Source organism: Mandrillus leucophaeus, unplaced genomic scaffold, assembly GCF_000951045.1.
Source record: "Mandrillus leucophaeus isolate KB7577 unplaced genomic scaffold, Mleu.le_1.0 Scaffold285, whole genome shotgun sequence".
Lineage (NCBI taxonomy): Eukaryota > Metazoa > Chordata > Mammalia > Primates > Cercopithecidae > Mandrillus > Mandrillus leucophaeus.
The window spans coordinates 3,353,511-3,370,407 of record NW_012102976.1 but is presented as its reverse complement, the minus strand read 5'-3'; the positions used below and the strand labels follow the sequence as shown (position 1 = coordinate 3,370,407).

General features: G+C 36.9%; 1 long non-coding RNA gene across 1 annotated transcript in view; it reads left to right on the top strand.

Moving 5' to 3' along the window:
- Positions 1–16,716, top strand: part of LOC105543546 — a 33,193-nt gene extending 16,477 nt beyond the window's left edge. Inside the window, exons 4-5 of the long non-coding RNA XR_001006642.1 lie at positions 15,105–15,218; positions 16,369–16,716. This is a non-coding gene — a long non-coding RNA (uncharacterized LOC105543546). The remainder of the gene's footprint in view (positions 1–15,104; positions 15,219–16,368) is intronic.
- Positions 16,717–16,897: the final 181 nt, after the last annotated feature.

The window sequence follows — 16,897 nt, the reverse complement described above, 5'->3', positions numbered from 1 at the left end:
CATAGTAGGAAATGTAACTTGGTCAATAAGACATCCAGAAACTAGCAGAAATCAGCCAATAACTCAGATTTAAGTGGCGTGATAATTGGGTTTCCTAAGCATTTTTTGGTATTAAAACAAGTTAATCAACCATAAAACACAAACTCATCAGAATCTAAGGTCTTATTCAATTAACTTCTGGCCTCAAACACTTAAGTGTTTTTTTTTCTTTCTTTCAAATCATTATGTCATATTTTGCCAAGAGAGAAGGGATGGTCTGGAGTGAAAAATTCCAAAGATGGAATAAGAGCCAATCCTTTTAAACTGTATCATTTTATCCATGATTATTATTTTTAGTAAAAATAAAAACAAAAGTTTTCTTCTTGCCCAGAAAGGAGATGAAATCTTAAACTTACAAGTTGAAACAGAAGGACTGAAGTTTTATAGTTTTTTGTTTGAAGTGACCCTTGTATTCTTATATTTACTCAAAACATTGGATAAACTAGAAATTTGGGAGGCAAAATAACTATTAATATAATACCATCAACACATGATTTTCTGCCTAGATGCTTTATTTTAAGTTGATTTACAACTGCTTAAAATCTTTTCTTGGTATGAAGGTCATAAATTAATGGTTAAAATAGGCAAGTGTAAACCTTTACTAGTCCTCAAATCACAGCTTTAGCTTAAGCTTTCCTGGATGTGAGCCTATAAGTTGCCAAACTACTGTGGTAGAGTTAAGAGAGAAAAGGAGGCTTTTTCCCCCTTTTTGTCAGACAAAACTGTATTAAAATCCCGTATGCCATATATTTAGCTATCTGACCCCGGGTAAATTATTTAATCTCTCTGAGCCACGGTTTTCAGCTGTAAAGCAGTAGGAAAAACATTCTTCTGATAAGGTTCATGGTAGGCACACTGATTTAAAAAATCAGTTATTTCCCTATTCCTTGAATTGTTATTACACTTGGATGGTGTCACTATGACTACAAAGGTAGCAGAAAAAAATGCAATGACTCTATGAGATAGTTAAAAGATCAGGAAAGGCAGTGGGTCAAAATTTTGGTAGACAACTCAAGAGTTAGGGCATAGCACAATCTGCATTGCTTAACACTGAGGCCATGTTCTGAGAGATGCATTATTCGTCCATTTTGATATTGTACAAACATCATAGAGTATCCTTACAGAAACCTAGCTTGTGTAACCTCCCACACACCTAGGCATACAGCCTGTTGCTCTTAAGCTACAAAACTGTGCAGCATGATACTATACTGAATACTGTAGGCAACTGCAGCACAATGGTAAGTATTATGTGTATCTAAACATAGACAAAGTAATGCATTGCATGAGGACTGTATGACAGCTATGACATCATTAGGCAACAGGAATGTTTCGGCTTCATTATAATCTTATGAAACCATTATTGTATATGAGATTCACTGTTGACCAAAACACCATTATGTGGGGCATGACTGTAACTGGCTTCTAGATGTGAGAATGGGCCACTGGGCAAGAGTACTCTTTGGTGTCTATGGTCAGGGTTGGCAACGAGAAATCTAGGGGGTTGAGTATGGCTGGTTAAGTCTCAGAGCATCATGTGGCCAGCCAGGGAAGGAATAAAGGAGTCAAATATTCATTCATTCATTTACTCAAAACTAAATACTAAGAACCTGCACTATTTCTGGTAGTGGTGTGGTTTATTGTCTAGCTGGGGAGACAGAAAACATACACACATAAATTATAATGCACTATGATAAGTGTTAGAGATATTAACAAAGTCTTTTGAGAACAGAGAGAACAGAGCACTTAACATTTGAGAAGTTGAGAAAGGTTCTTGGCTCACTAAATGTTTATGCAATGAGGGAGGAATATTTAGTCTGGGTGTTAAAGGATGAGTAGAAGTTTGCCAAAGGGAAGATGCAATAAAAGAAAATTGTAGTTTGAGGGAAATAGAATGGATGTAGCTTGAAATTATAATGGTCTGATGTATAAAGGGAATGATGCCAAATTTAATAGACAGTGAAGAAAGTTGCATAAAGGGGGAGGTGAGCTCAGATTGGGAATGTTTTTAGTATGCTGATTCTACTTATATTGTGTAGGTAAATGGAGAGCTATCAGAGGTGTACTGAAGTGTTGGATGACATGATAAGTTGGTTTTAAAGGAAGATGACTCTAACAGCAGGTTCAGGATGGGCTATACTGAGAACAATCAAGTCACAGAGATATTAGGAAGCTCATTGATTTAATAAATACTGTAGTCATTTTTGGAGGAGTGAGGAATAATCATACGAAACACATCTAAAAATATTTTGAATTTTGCCAGATTTCTAGCTTACAAAGCATTCTTATACCCACTACTTCATTTATTCTCTAAATAGCTCTGTGAAGTAAACATTATTATTATTAGCATTTATATTTTGTAGATGAAGAGAGTGAAAATTAGAGAAAATAAAAGACAACCATCTTCCAGTTACTAAGTGGGATGCTGGGATTAGATTAACTCAGGTATTTGATCTACAACATCATTGATTTTTTTTTTCTCTCATACAGTTGCTCGGAATCCAATTGAATTTTCCAGTTGAGCATGAAAATTATATTGTTGCAAAAACAGCTGCAATAATTTACCTTCCTGAATCAACATACTTGGGTATCTCCCTTCCATTCTGATTCTGGACTTACCCTTATGACTTACCTTCTTAAGTGGGACAATAGCAAACATGGCCAAATTGGAGACCTGAAAAGTATATGTGCAATGGGGCTTGCCCTTTCGTGATACACTTTGGAACCCTCAACCTACCATGTGAAGAATCCTTGGCTTGCCTGTTATATAATGAGACATGTGGCCAGATTATCCCTATTGCTCCACCTGAATTCAAGCCAACCACAAGACATGTGCATGAGGCTGTTCTAGATCATCCAGCCCCAGATAAGCCAACTCAGCCCAGAATCACCCAGGTGATGCAGAATTTGTTTATTGTTTTAAGCCATTACGTTTGGGAATTATAATGCAGCAAATACCAATGAATAGTCTATTTCTGCAAATGCCCTTTGTACCTACAGATATTTGAACAAAGCAACAAAACAACAACAACAAAAATGTATTGGAAATATCCAAAGGTTTTATTTCTACCACCCTGAGCAGTGATTTCTGAACTCGGCCACATGAGAATTACCTGGACACTTGTTTAAAAACTCAGATTCTTGCAATCACCCTAGACCCCCCTAACTCAGTATTTGCATGGCAAGAGCTTGGAAGGTTATGTTTTAAACAAGTTTCACAGTGATTCTAACATTCACTAAAATTTGAATTTAACTATTCAGAAGATATTATTTTTCTCACCCAAATATTCTTTCATGAATGTCTTTTACTAATGTGATAGGTCACCTGGAAGTTAACTTTTAAACCATGATTAAAGAATCATAGGATGGGCACAGTGACTCATGCCTGTAATCCCAGCACTTCGGAAGGCTGAGGTGGGAGGATCACTTAAAGCCAGGAGTTCCAGACTAGCATGGGCAACATGGCAAGACTCATCTTTACAAAAATTTTTAAAATAATAGCCAGGTGTGGTGGCACACACCTGTAGCCTGTCGTCCCAGCTTCTCAGGAGGATTGCTTAAGTCCGGGAATTTGGGACTGCAGTGAGCTATGATCGTGCCACTGCATTCCAGCTTGGGTGACAGAGCAAGACCTTGTCTAAAAAAAAAAAAAAAGCAAACAAACAAACAAACAAAAAACCACTAAACAGTAACAACCCAAAGTTGGTTTGTTTGTTTTTCTCATAGTGTTATTCTCTGTAGTCTCGATAGATTTATAGCATAAGAAGAACCCAAAACTTAAATAGGGACTAAAATCATGTTACTAAAAATTGGCAAAAGTGTATAAGTTAAATATTTACTTTTATACCAAGGTTATGCTACTAGTAAAGAACAGAAATGATATGGGGAAGAAATGAAGAGGAATGTGATAGGTAGAGATACTCTGCAAGAGAGGAACAGGAGTCTTAGTCACTGGGGAGTGTATAGTCTCTCAAAGGAAAGTGAAGATGAAGAAAAATAAAGAGAAAAAGGAGCAACAAGAAAAATAGGATGGACTTGCAAAGGCATGACCCTAACATAGTTTAAGATTAATACTTACTGTGGATGTCTCGAGTTTCTTTCGTGGATTTATACAGTAACACAGAAACAAGATTCATGAGGCATAAAAGAACACTGCAATGCCTACATAAGTACTGGTGTCTCCTAACCAACGGAAAGGGGAGCTGAGAGCTAACTCCCAGTGAATGAGGGGGTCTGGTTACACTATGAGCTCAATTAAGAGAAAATCAACTGGCTCATTATTATACACAAGGACATTCATTCTTCCAAGTGAGGAGAATGATTACAACTTGAATAGGAAAGCCACAAACCACTAATCAGGGTATCTCAGGTTTGACCTATTCAAGTATATTCCAAATTACCCAATTAGCTGGATTGCCAATAAGTTTCTCGTAGCAGTTATATTGGCACTGATGATACCATAATCAGTTGTTTTAATCAAGCCTTTGAAAACAAAAATGATGGGCTGAATATAGTCATAACAAGGACTGGGAAATTAGAGCCACCAGGTCACTGATGTTGGGTTACTCCACATTCTGCTCTAGTAACTGTTGCTAGAGGATGGTGTGAGCTTTATTTGGTTTGGTTTTTGTATCTCTCCTCCCTCCCGCAATCCGCAACACCCAAGCTCAGGCTTTGTCCCCAATTCCTACTGTCCTAGCCTCTCTTGAGGGGGTAGCATTGCTACTTGAGTGACCTGCACTTGTTTTTACCTGACTCTGAATCCACTGGCCTTCTTGAGCCATATCTTGGTAACCTGGATTCTTAACCATCTTTTTTCTTTTTTTTGCTACACCTTAAGGTTGAGCTGGGCCTATATTCCCTACATCATAGAGGATGAAAAATGAGAAACCTGCCCACCCTCACCCACCCCTCCACTCCCACTGACTTTCCTGATTAGTACAGAGTGATGGAGTACTTTGTATTTCTTGGCCAGCAATGGTTTGAGGGCAGGAACTGCTCATTCTTGTAGCTCCAGAATACATACCTGGCAAATAGTACATACTTAACAATTGCTTGATGAATGAACCAGTAAATAAATGGGAAAAAATGAAATTTGAGATCATAATTCAACAGGAACCCTGTCAGTCTTGTTTATTCTTAATAGAACATAAAATGATGTCAAGAAATTTGTGCTCAAGAAATACTTTTTGAAAGAATGAATGGCTATGAGCAGTATTTTTTTTGCTCTTTCTAATGGAAATCTATTGAGTTCCATATTTGGATTGAGGTCAGGATAGAGATAAGGGAACCGTCACAAGCTGCAGGGCAGGGATTAAGAATTCAGTAATATTTCACTAGAATCTTGGGGAGGTCATTGGCCTTTCTATTGCCTATGGAAAGGGGATTTGAATCAATCCTGTCAAGAGGACTGGGTTACCCAATTATAGCACTGTCATAACAAAGTACAATGCTGTGGGAACAAGAAGGCTGAATGATTGTTTGGGAAAGTTGAAGAAAAGATCAAAGAATACTACATTTAGGCAGGTCCTTTTAAGCATTGTTGGCAAACATGCATGCAGAAGTTCAAGAAACTATTTGTCTTGGTTTGGGTTTCCATAGATGCAGACCCTGAGACAAGCATTCAAGTATGAGTGATTTCTTTGGCAGGTGGTCCCAGGAAGTGCTGGCAGGAAAGTGGGAGAGTGACTCAGGAAGGAAAGAAGACCATGAAGTTGTGGTATCAAGTCAGTTACCTACCAGCAACTGGAGGTTGGGACCTCCAGAAAACTCTGGTAGGCAATGGAGGATGCTCATCAATTATTCTCACTAAAGTACCAAAAAATGGAGCCAATCATCCACCAACTTCTTGCGTTGGTTGAAGACATTCACTCTTCCCTTGCCTTGCAAGTAGGTCAAGCATGCTTCCTGGGCAAAAAGGATCCCTGGACAGAGCATCACTCAGTCCACTGTAGCTCCTGATTAAAATGCAATAAAACTAAAATCAATACAGCACCGGCATACCTTGATACCGTTTTTGCCTTTGCAACTTATTCCATTCTTCCTCCTCCCTGCCTTCATCCTGAGCTCTATAATAACAAAAGATAGTTAAGGAAGGCATTGCCCCTTTTGTTCTTGCTCAACCAAGACCTGAAGCAGAGTTGGATTACTTCCACAGAGCAGGGAGGTTGAATTTCATTTTGCTAGGAAAACAGGCAAGTTTCCATGAAGAAATATCCTCCCTGATGCCCTTCACCCCTTCTCTCACCCTGCACCTGCATAGAAGAAAAGAGTGATCATTTCCCTAGACCCCTGGGTAATTGATTCTCTTTGGTGTCCTCTAACATTTCTGAAACTGCTTCCATATCCTGGACTCTAATCTATCTGCTTAACTTTCTGGAAGCAATGCCATTTCATCGTGAACTACTTAAGGGCAATGTTTGAATTTTTTTGGTGCCAACTTTGTATCCTTTAGACCTGGGACATAAAGCATGCTTAAAAATATTAGTGTTGCACGTGGGACATAAAGGGTGATTAAAGATATTATTTTGGATGGACGAATGGATAAATAATGAATGAGTGATGAAGTAAGTGAATGACTGCCCCCATCCCCTATGATATTCTGGTGACTGGCTTGGGGATGAGTTTGCTTCGCCATCCTGATCCTTGTTCATTGCTTCAAGTTATTCACTATCTGTTCCCCAAACCCACTAGGGTGTTACTGCTCAGGACACCAGCTTTTGCAGAACTGCATCTCAAACCCCAGCTTTCACTCTTCTTCCCACATCTCACCTTCTCAACTCTTCATTTGCTTTCCCTGCCCTTTGGTATGCAGGCCCTTGCAAGAAGGTAAGATACTGAATAATAATAAGCTCCAGTAAGCTCCAGTCAAATTTTATTAAAACTTTCTTTTGAGAGATATTTTTAGTTTAAAAGACGGTGCCAGGATGATCCTAAAAGATGCCGTTTCTGAGTTTGCAAAGTGGTTAGGACATATATTCTGGAGCTGGTCCCCCTGCTATGCCCTAATTCTGCCATACAATCACCTTCCTCTCTCTTCTGTGGACAGAGATTGGGCATGGGGGTGTGGCTTTCCTGCCCCATCAACTGTAAATAAATTATATTCCTCTGTGACCATTGCCTATCTTATTTCCCAACAAGAAGACAAGATGTGGTTTGGGGATTTCAACTTCCAAGTTCAGCTGTGAGGCCTATGGACTGAATCTTAAGCTTTTTCTTGACATCAGATATCTCCATGTATATGGCAATTCCTGCCACAGAACTCTACTCTCAAAAAAGCCCCAGAACCCCTGAGGTAAATGTCTGAAGAAAGGATGTGGGTGGGGAACTGGTGAGGTGAGATTTTAACCGAGGGTATCATATGAGTATCACAGAGTAGTCCCAAAATGAGTAAAAATGACCCTAAAGTCCTAAAAATGACCATAAAGTTCATACATATGAGAAAAGAAAATGGGAGAGAAAAATAAGACCACCGTCTCTGGCAAGAAAAGTCTGTGGGATTAGAGGGTTTAGGTTTACAAGAGTCAAAAGGAACCTACACCTGAGTATCTTGAGGATGGCACCTTGGTGGATAATGACCACATAAACTAATTTTTCTCACAAACACAAAGAACTTGCGTAGTGACAGATGATGGCAGGGAGAGGGCTTAGGGTTATAGGAGGGAGAAGAGTTGTGAAATTAGCAAGGAAACAGGTTTTTCCTTAAAAAATGACAGTGATCTATCTTAATTTTGGTGGATCACTTTATGCAAGGCCTCACAAAATCTTACTTGCAAAATTAATTCAAATTAGATATGAGCATGGTCATATGTATTGAAACCTAGCTTGTAGTAATAAATGGAACAGGGCAACAGTAAATGACAATATATCACGGGGAAAGGAGATTTTTTTAGTGCAGGGCTTGGAGGCCTGGTATTTTGTCTTATTTAACATCTTCATTAATGATCTGGAGGAGGACGTAAATAATAATACAATAATAAAATCTGCACATCAAAGTTGAAAAACCCTGATGAAGTCTGAAAAGTAATGCAAAGGAATCTTAAGGCATCAGAAATTGGATCAGAAAACAAAATGAAAGCTGAATGGAAAGGAAAAAGATACATGCATATATACACATAATCTTAGTCTAAAAGATTATATACACAATCTTATTGTATAATAATTATATAATTAATTATATTACATATTTATTACATGTAGTAGTGTATTATATGTATAAAATCTTCTAAACATTACAGTAAACAAAGATATTCTTTTTGAAGAAAATCTAGAAAGCAATACATGTGTCAATATTGGAAAAGATTTTACAAGAGCATGGGGCAAAAAGTGCCTCAAGAGCGCACATGGCTGGTGTGGCCACACAGAGCAATAAAATGTCCATCTGGTGGGAATTTTGGGAAATCCAAGTTTTCCCTCTTCCGACACTTCCAGACTCTTATGTTTCTCTATTGAACATGCACACAAATGAATGTGCACTTCCTGCAAGAAAAGAAAAAGCTTTTTTTTTTTTTTTTTTTTTTTTTGCAGTTAGGCATATTCTAATCAACATGAATTTTTGCCAATTATTACTACTGTTAGAAAAAAAATTGTTCTTGTGTCTATACAAGATACAGTCTTTAGAAGTAATGTGTAAAGTATGTAATTCCAGAAAGAAAGGACCCAAATTAAATTTCTCAAGTGAACTGAATGCTATCAAATATACCACAATTTTATTAATCTCTCCCTTTTATGTAGGCCAATCTTCCTCAAACATTTTGATCTCATGTCACCTTTACACTTAAAATTATTGAGGACCCTAAAGAGCTTTGATTTCTGTCAGCTACAGCTATTAACATTTACCGTATCAGAAATTGAAGCAGAAAATATTAAAATATTTATTATTTTGTATGAAGTAACATGAAACAGTACACAATAACACACTGTATTTTATGAAAAAATCTCTTTTTAAACAAAACAATTAGTAAAGAAATGGCATTGTTGTACATTTTGACAAATCTTTTTCACATTTGGCTTAACAGAAGACAGCTGGACTTCATATCAACTTCTGCATTCAATCTGCTGGACATGTTTTGTGGTTGAAATGGATGAAGAAAATCCAGCTTCACATAGACATGTAGTTGGAAGAGGAAAAACAATGCAGACCCCAATCCTATTTTACCTGCAACTGCATGAGAATAACCTTTCATAGCATGGATAAGTCTAAGTGCTTGGGGTTTGTAGTGAGATTCTAAAACACCTTCGAATCTAACATCTACAGTCTAATTAAGGCACCATTCTAAGAGGTCAGACTGGACAGCACTTTTAAAAATAAGAAATAACTAGAAAAAAGCTCTTGGGCTTACCAGCTTATCAGCTGGTATGAAATTGAGTATATTTTACAAATGTACGTGTATTGTTACCAATAGGAGCTCAAGTAAAGCATTTGCAATGCTGAATTCCTGATTCACATTAACACTAATATGGAGGTGACAAAACCTGAAGGTTACGCAAGGATAATATCTGGAACATAAACCACCAAAACTCGGAAACTGGGTTATGTTACTAAAGGAAGTCCAAGGGCAAACAATAACACTATTCTGTAGAACAATAAGCTCAGAGAAATTCTTTAAAAGGGTTCCAAGTCAGACCATTGGATCACCTTTCAGCCTGAATTGGCCAATCAGTTTGGCAAATATTTTTACTGTGCTCATGACTAGTTTGAATGACTTGACCAAATAGTTGTTTTGGCATTTTCTAAAATATTACCAAAGGATTTGACATGCAATTCTGGTTATGTAACTGCTTTGCTTGCTCAGATTTCTTCAAAGGCTTCTCTTTGTGGTGTGCTCCAAAAATCACATAGGAGGAGTTTTTAAATGCAGAATTCCAATACCCATCCCCAGTCTACTGATCTCTAGTTTTGAGGAAAGTGGGTTCTGGGAATATACATTTTTAAGTTTTTCCACAAGTGAGTCTTTTCGTACTCAATTTATAGACAGAAATCTAATAATTGTAGGATCACCTACAAGGTTCTTCATGATGAGTCTCCAAAGTTCCCAGTTTAATTTGACGTCACTCAGCTCACAAAATACCCACACGTTCTCCAAATGTGCCTCATTTTCTCATATCTTTTTTGCCTTTGACCCTGTTCCTTCCTTAGTAATAGTCTTTATCTTCAGTCTTAGGTATGATTTGGCCAACTTTTATTCCTTTTTCAAGAGTCAGGTCCATATCACCTCTTCTGTAAGTCCTCCCTGGTTTACCAAGGAGCGTGCTTTCTTATGTTTGTGCCTTGTACCTCAACTACTGCGTTGTAAGATTTATCCCTTTATAGAATAAGGTCCATTTACTTGATCACATCTCTGTTAGCTCCTTGGGGGCATAAGTTATATTTTTTTGACTCATATATCCCAAACACTTAGCTCATTACTGGAACATTGTATATGCTAAATAATTTTCTTTTTGAAAATAAACGAATTATTGAGATTAGCTCTGGGTGTAAAATCTCTCTTTGGGAAGAAATGAGACATACATTTGGTGGCAAGTGTCTTTTGAAAAAAAAAAACCTCCTCAATAACAACTGTGTTTTATTCTAATATATTAGTGATAACATAAATATTAAAGGACAACCATACTTCCTAGGGAATATAATGAGAAGGGGAAAATTCTGACAGTACATATCAACTTTAGTCTTTTCCTTAAAAGTTTTTTTAAAAACCACTTTATTGAGATATGATTGACATATGAAAAGCTGCACATATGTAACATATACATTGTGATGAGTTTGGGATAATTATATACCTGTGAAACCATCAACATCAAGGCCATAAACATGTCCATCATCTCTCAAAGTTTCCTCTTACCGTTTTTATTATTATTGTTGTTTGAATTTTTTTCTTTTAGTAAATTTTTCTTAGTTGTTGGCAGAAAATTAAAAACAGAAGGAATGCTACACACACACACACACACACACACACACAAAGAGGTCATTGTATATAAAACTAGCTAATGTAAATCAACTTTGCACAAATAACATGAGATGGGAAAAGGGGAGCTGCCACACCCCTTCAAGGTAGGAAGTGTCATTAGTATGCAAAGCAATAAACAATGGATTCCAAAATCAAAGTCAAAACAGTAATAAATCAGAGTGATAAGGTGAAAAATGATGAGATAAGCAGCAGTAGTGGCTATTAGTATGTACACCTGCTGGTGAGATAAAGCAATCCAGGAAGGTGCTTGGGAAAAATTCCAATGCTGAGACCAAGAGCAAAGATGTTACTTTGAAGTGGTCAAGGGACCAAGAGCAAAGATGTTACTTTGAAATGGTCAAGGGATGAAGTGGAGTTCGGGGTCCTTTGAATGTTTTCATAAGGTCGGAATGGAAAACCCAGTTGACTCAGAACCCTCTTAAATGACAAATGAGCTCCCGGTAGTCTTTTTAAGGGGCAAGTTGATCAGCACTTTCTGAAGTTTTCTAATAATACAGGCCCATTGTTTGACTACTCCTTCGGTTATGTTGACATTTTGTGACCTAGGATCGTTAAGATGATAGTTAGAATTGTATCCAGAGAAATAAAGCACTCTTATCATGTCAGAATATTCTAGACCTGTGACCAAATAGGCCAGTTTCACTCACACCTACTTGCCATAATAGTATCAAGATAGGAGTATGTGAGGCCTCCAAAAGCATCATATTTTCTAATTCTAGTGCTGCCTGATGATGTTGGCTTAACTCTTTTCAGAGGGATTCACTGTTTTCATTTTTCATCCTCAAGCTACCAGCAACCACAGAAAAGTCATTCCTGGGGTCTCCTGATCAGAAAGATAGAAACATTGTACATGAACCTTGTATATTAAGTTTTCACTTAATCAATCAGACTCATTATGACTTTTTAAGAATATAATTCTACAATTAATCTGATGTTAGAATCAGTGTGTTTAGTAAAATGCAGATTGTTATTTGAATAAATATTGTGATGTTATTTAATATCCAAACTTATTGGTAAAGAATAGAATGGCCCCAACATGATTAAAATATTTGTGAAATATTCGATTTTTGAATACTCCCAGACCAAAATCAAATTTACAAATGAATCAGTGTAATAATGGGAGAACCTTCTAAATAACACAGGTAAATACCTTTGCAGTTCATATTGTGTAGGTGAAAACTCTCCCTTTTAATTCTCGCAGTAAATATATAACAAGGAAATAAAATGTTTAGCATATACCAAGGAATAACAATAGCTTACATTTATTAAGGCCTTCCTATGTGCCAAGCACAATGGTATTCTTATCATTCCCAGATGCACAAGAGGGTGCAGGCAAAGGCATTGCAAGGGTAACAGTATGTCCAAATCCAGAGAGAGAAAGTAGAATCTGACCTACTTTCAAATAACTTGGAAATATGATTTTTCCGTAAATGCTATTTCTTTGTGTTTTACTTTCATATAAGAGTCAGGCTAGAGCCTGTGTCTGATTTCTGTATCAGTCATTCTTCTTGCCAGCGATTGATGCCTTTTTTTTTTTTCTGTCCCGAACAGAGAATTTCAAAATTTTCCGAGGTGGATTAATTTCTTTCAGTTCTTTGATTTACTTGTCTGGCTGCTCTGAAAGCAAATCTAATTTGATCTTGGCCTCACCCCTTTGTCCTTCACTGCCACTTTTTGATCCTTTAGCCCTTTCACACTGCCCAGTCTGCAACAACTACAACAACAACACGACAACAAACTAGATAATAATGCAGTATTTAGTTACAGGAAGTTTTCATGTAACAAAACATAAACAAGTATGTAATGAACAGAATCTCTTCTTCGTAGTGATTAAACTTAGCTGTCAGGGATTTATTTCCTACATGTTAACCACAGTGCTAGAAAATAAAGCATAGGAGTGGAACATAAATATCAAAAAATTACTTAATGAATACTGTGAGGAAGCTAAGACATCAGCTGAATCAGGAGAAAGCATTGCTGATTGCAAATCATTAGACTGCTTCTCAGCTGAGCAAATTATTCTATAAGCCATAACTCACAATGGGGAGTACCTGCAACAGCCCAACTCCTACATTTACACCCTGAAGGTGCTTAGGGTTTAGAGGTGCATATATTGCCTGATGAATGTCCACCTATGGCTAAGCAATGCACATGCATGTGTATATGTGTGTGTGTATTTGTGTATGTACTACATCTACTTACAAATATTATACTTATTCCTTTATTAAAAGAACCATTACTTGGCTCATTTAAAACAAAGTTGGATATTTTTACTTAAACAACATTTTCAAATAGCTGATAGCAGATTTCTGCTTTCCTAGTTGATATTTAATTTTAAAAGTAAGACTTCAGAGCCTTAAGTATACACTTAAGAAGTCTAGCAGTCAGTCAGTAAGAGAATTGCTCGCCTAAGTAAATCAGAGTGAGAAAGGAAAAGTCTCCCTTTTATTTTTAATATGAAAATTCTGATTCTATTTGAGTTTCACCCATGTTATGGCTCCTCTATCAGGAATTCAGCTCTTTGCAGGGAAGGAATATGTTCTTAGATACTCCCAAGAAGTGAATGGAAAGGAAAGAACACTAAGAACCCAAGAATGTGTATCTCACATCTAGATCTCTGGCTCATGAGAAGTAAAAATGATGTGAGGAATGTATCGTGTATTTCACCTGGGCTTTAGTAGAACCAGGTGATCTCTAATTTTTGGACTTTTTCAATTCCCCAGGCATCTGTGATCATAATGTTAGGACCAAAGGGTGACGTGTGTAACAGGAGAGAGGGGTTATCACTGGACCAAATACATCCGTGAATGTACAATGGCATTTAATTAAAACAAACCAACCCTCAAAAAACAATCTTAAATTCCTCCTTGGAAGGAGAGTTCCACAAAGGCCACCACCATGTTTGTTAGTTTCTGTTGGGTAGATGGAAGACACATGCTATCTGTATTTTTTGGAGTTAGACACATCTAGTGACGTTCAAACAGGAACTTGGAAAGGGCCAAGTAGGAGCACTTGCCTATTACAACACTGTGATGTAGATTCTGTTATTACTTCTACTTCTTAGGGAAATAAATTAACCTAGCAAATGGGTAAAGCTGGGCTTGACAAACATGCATTTTGATACTTACATAAGCAACAAACTATCCTGCCTCCTAAAATGTGTGACTGTGATTCCTTAAAGGGTAAAATGAGCAGATAGGCAGGAGACAAAGTTGTATCCCTGTTTTAGTGTAGGGCTTTGTTAGGGATCATTCAATTTTCCCTCACTTTATACTTTATACCTATAGTCACACTATTATTATCTCCTGCATATGTCATACTCTCCTACCCCATTTGATTAGTTTCATTAGTGTTTATAATGATTTCACAACACAGGTTGCATACGTTGGGAAAATGTATGCACTTAGTTGTCACGGGGCAAGAAACTTAGCTGATGGAGGTGAGATGATGAAGTGCTCTGAGAAGATCATTCAGAAGAAAAGGATGTGGACTAACATGAAAAGGAAGATTTCCTACATAGGAAACAGGAGATCAGAGGATAGAACAGGAATCAGAGATATGTTCTTAAATATGCAGAACAGGTAAGCAGCCTGTCAAAAGTGGGGAGCAGTGTGTTCCCACTGCAATGTCAAAGGATGATCTATCTGATAATCTATGTGGCATCTATTAATTTAACAACAATAGTGATGATTATAATATACTGAAGTCTAAGAGGTATTAGTCTCTCCTCTTCCCCTGAGATAAACACACCCTTTTAAACCAATTTGAATCAATTATATGTACATTACATCTCCACAGAAAAGACGACGACCACAGAACATCTTAAGTAACTGCACATATCAACATAACTTATATTCATACAGAAAAGTAGACTTGCTATAGCAACATTCTTGAAAAGATGTCTGGGGATGTTGCACTGCTAAACCTACTTGTCCCTGAGTAACTCTTTTGTGTCCCAGAGTTCCCTCTGATTGAAGTCCACTGAGTCACAGTGGCAGTTGTGTTGATAACATACCCTTGATCGGCTTCCTTCCCTTTCTCACTGGTGTCTCCTCTGATCACTTCCAAAATAAACTACTTACACTCAATTCTTGTCCACAGGTCTGCTTCTGGGGAAACAAAGCCACAGTAACTTTAGAAATATGGTATTAATGGGTAAAGACACCATGGATATGAAGGAGATTACCTATGGAAGAATATTAGGAAGAGAAGAAGGTAAATAATCTTCCTTGAGGAACATCCACATTTAAAGGTCAGGGAGAAGATGTATCAGCAGAAGCATCAGAGGGGGTTGTGGACAAACTATTTTCAAAAACTAAGATGTGAAGACCACTAGAATTTGCTTAAATGCTGTTGGAAAAAGATATAGCAAACAGGAGTGTGAAAATATAGGTAAGTGAAAAGAGGAATAGTCACTGGTGTAAGATTCCCAAGGGAGTAAGATAAAATTGAATCCAGGTCCTGAATGCTGGGATAAACTTTGCAAAATATTTGGTAGGTTGGGTCATAGAAAACAGAGGAAGTTCTTCTCTGATATCTGGATAATTCTGTATTTGGAAACAACAAGATAATGGATTGTCTTTCTTCCTGCTTTTACCTTACTGTTTGAGTACTGGCATGAACAAAACTCAGAACATAATGAATCTCACTTATTTCCAAGTGGGCTACTCCATTATTTAAAAAAACACATCACATGGACATGGAGTTTGAGGAAAAGATTTATTCTATTTAATATTAAGTTAGGCTTCCTTCCTCTATTCATCAAATTGAACTGGATAGACTAGGAGTCCCTAATCCAACACCTCCAACTGGAGAAACAGTCTACTGATTCTCACAGATCTCATGCCCTGCTTTGTGTAGATAATTTTCATATGGATTATAATGAATAATATTAATTTAAACAATTCCCTAGAAGCCTAAAACATTTTGTTTGAAGCTCTTCTTTGTCCATCTAAAAATAACATCTGCTCTACAAGGCTACCATCATAATTGAGTTCTACATGTCCCGTCACAACTAGAACCAAAATTACAGTGGACATACAATAATTCTTTATCTCTTGGCTCCAGATTTTTCTCAGTTATTTATATCTCTCTATTATGGTCTCATGTTCCTTTCTGTTACAGAGTTTCAGTCTATGTTGAGTCAAGCAATTATAGGGCTGCTTAAACTCTGGTTCATTAGCCATGGTCCACTAGCATCCATGTCATGGCGCTAGGGTTTAATATGGTTAATAGGATCCTGGATGAGGAAGTAGATTGAAAATTAACTTTAAATTAAACATAAAACACTAAAAATAATTAGAAGCATTAAAAAATAAATGTTTCCATATATGAGTTAGAAAATCGGACTTTATTTTGATCCTAGGGGCTGCTGGCTGTAGTGAAATGTATAAAAAAGAGAGCGTGATCCTAGTTTCTGTCTCTACTATGGGTTACTTGTGATTAACTTCAAATATTCCCTCCACAAGAAGAGGCCCAGAAGAAGAAAATGAGCTTCAGTTATTCTAGCACAACTACTGTGATATTTGTAAAGATTCAAAACCTACAATAAAATGTATAAAAGGAAACTCCATTTGAAATGATTTGAAATCTCACATGGAAATCTAGTTTTTTAAATCAGAGCTTAGTCAGAGAAAATAACAGAATATTGTAATAATTGAATTACAAAAACAAAAATTTTGGAAAATAATTTTTTCTCTCATGTGATGTGTGTATGTCTATCTGTTTAGCAATGGTGTTATTCCATCAAATGGGATTAGATTCATTTTTGACTCCTGCTAAGCACCCTGTCCCCCCAACCTCAAGATTATGAAAGTGGAAGGTAAGGGGGAGATAGGGAGGAAATATGACTTATTTAAACTGTATTAAAATGCTGAAATAAAATGAACATTCAA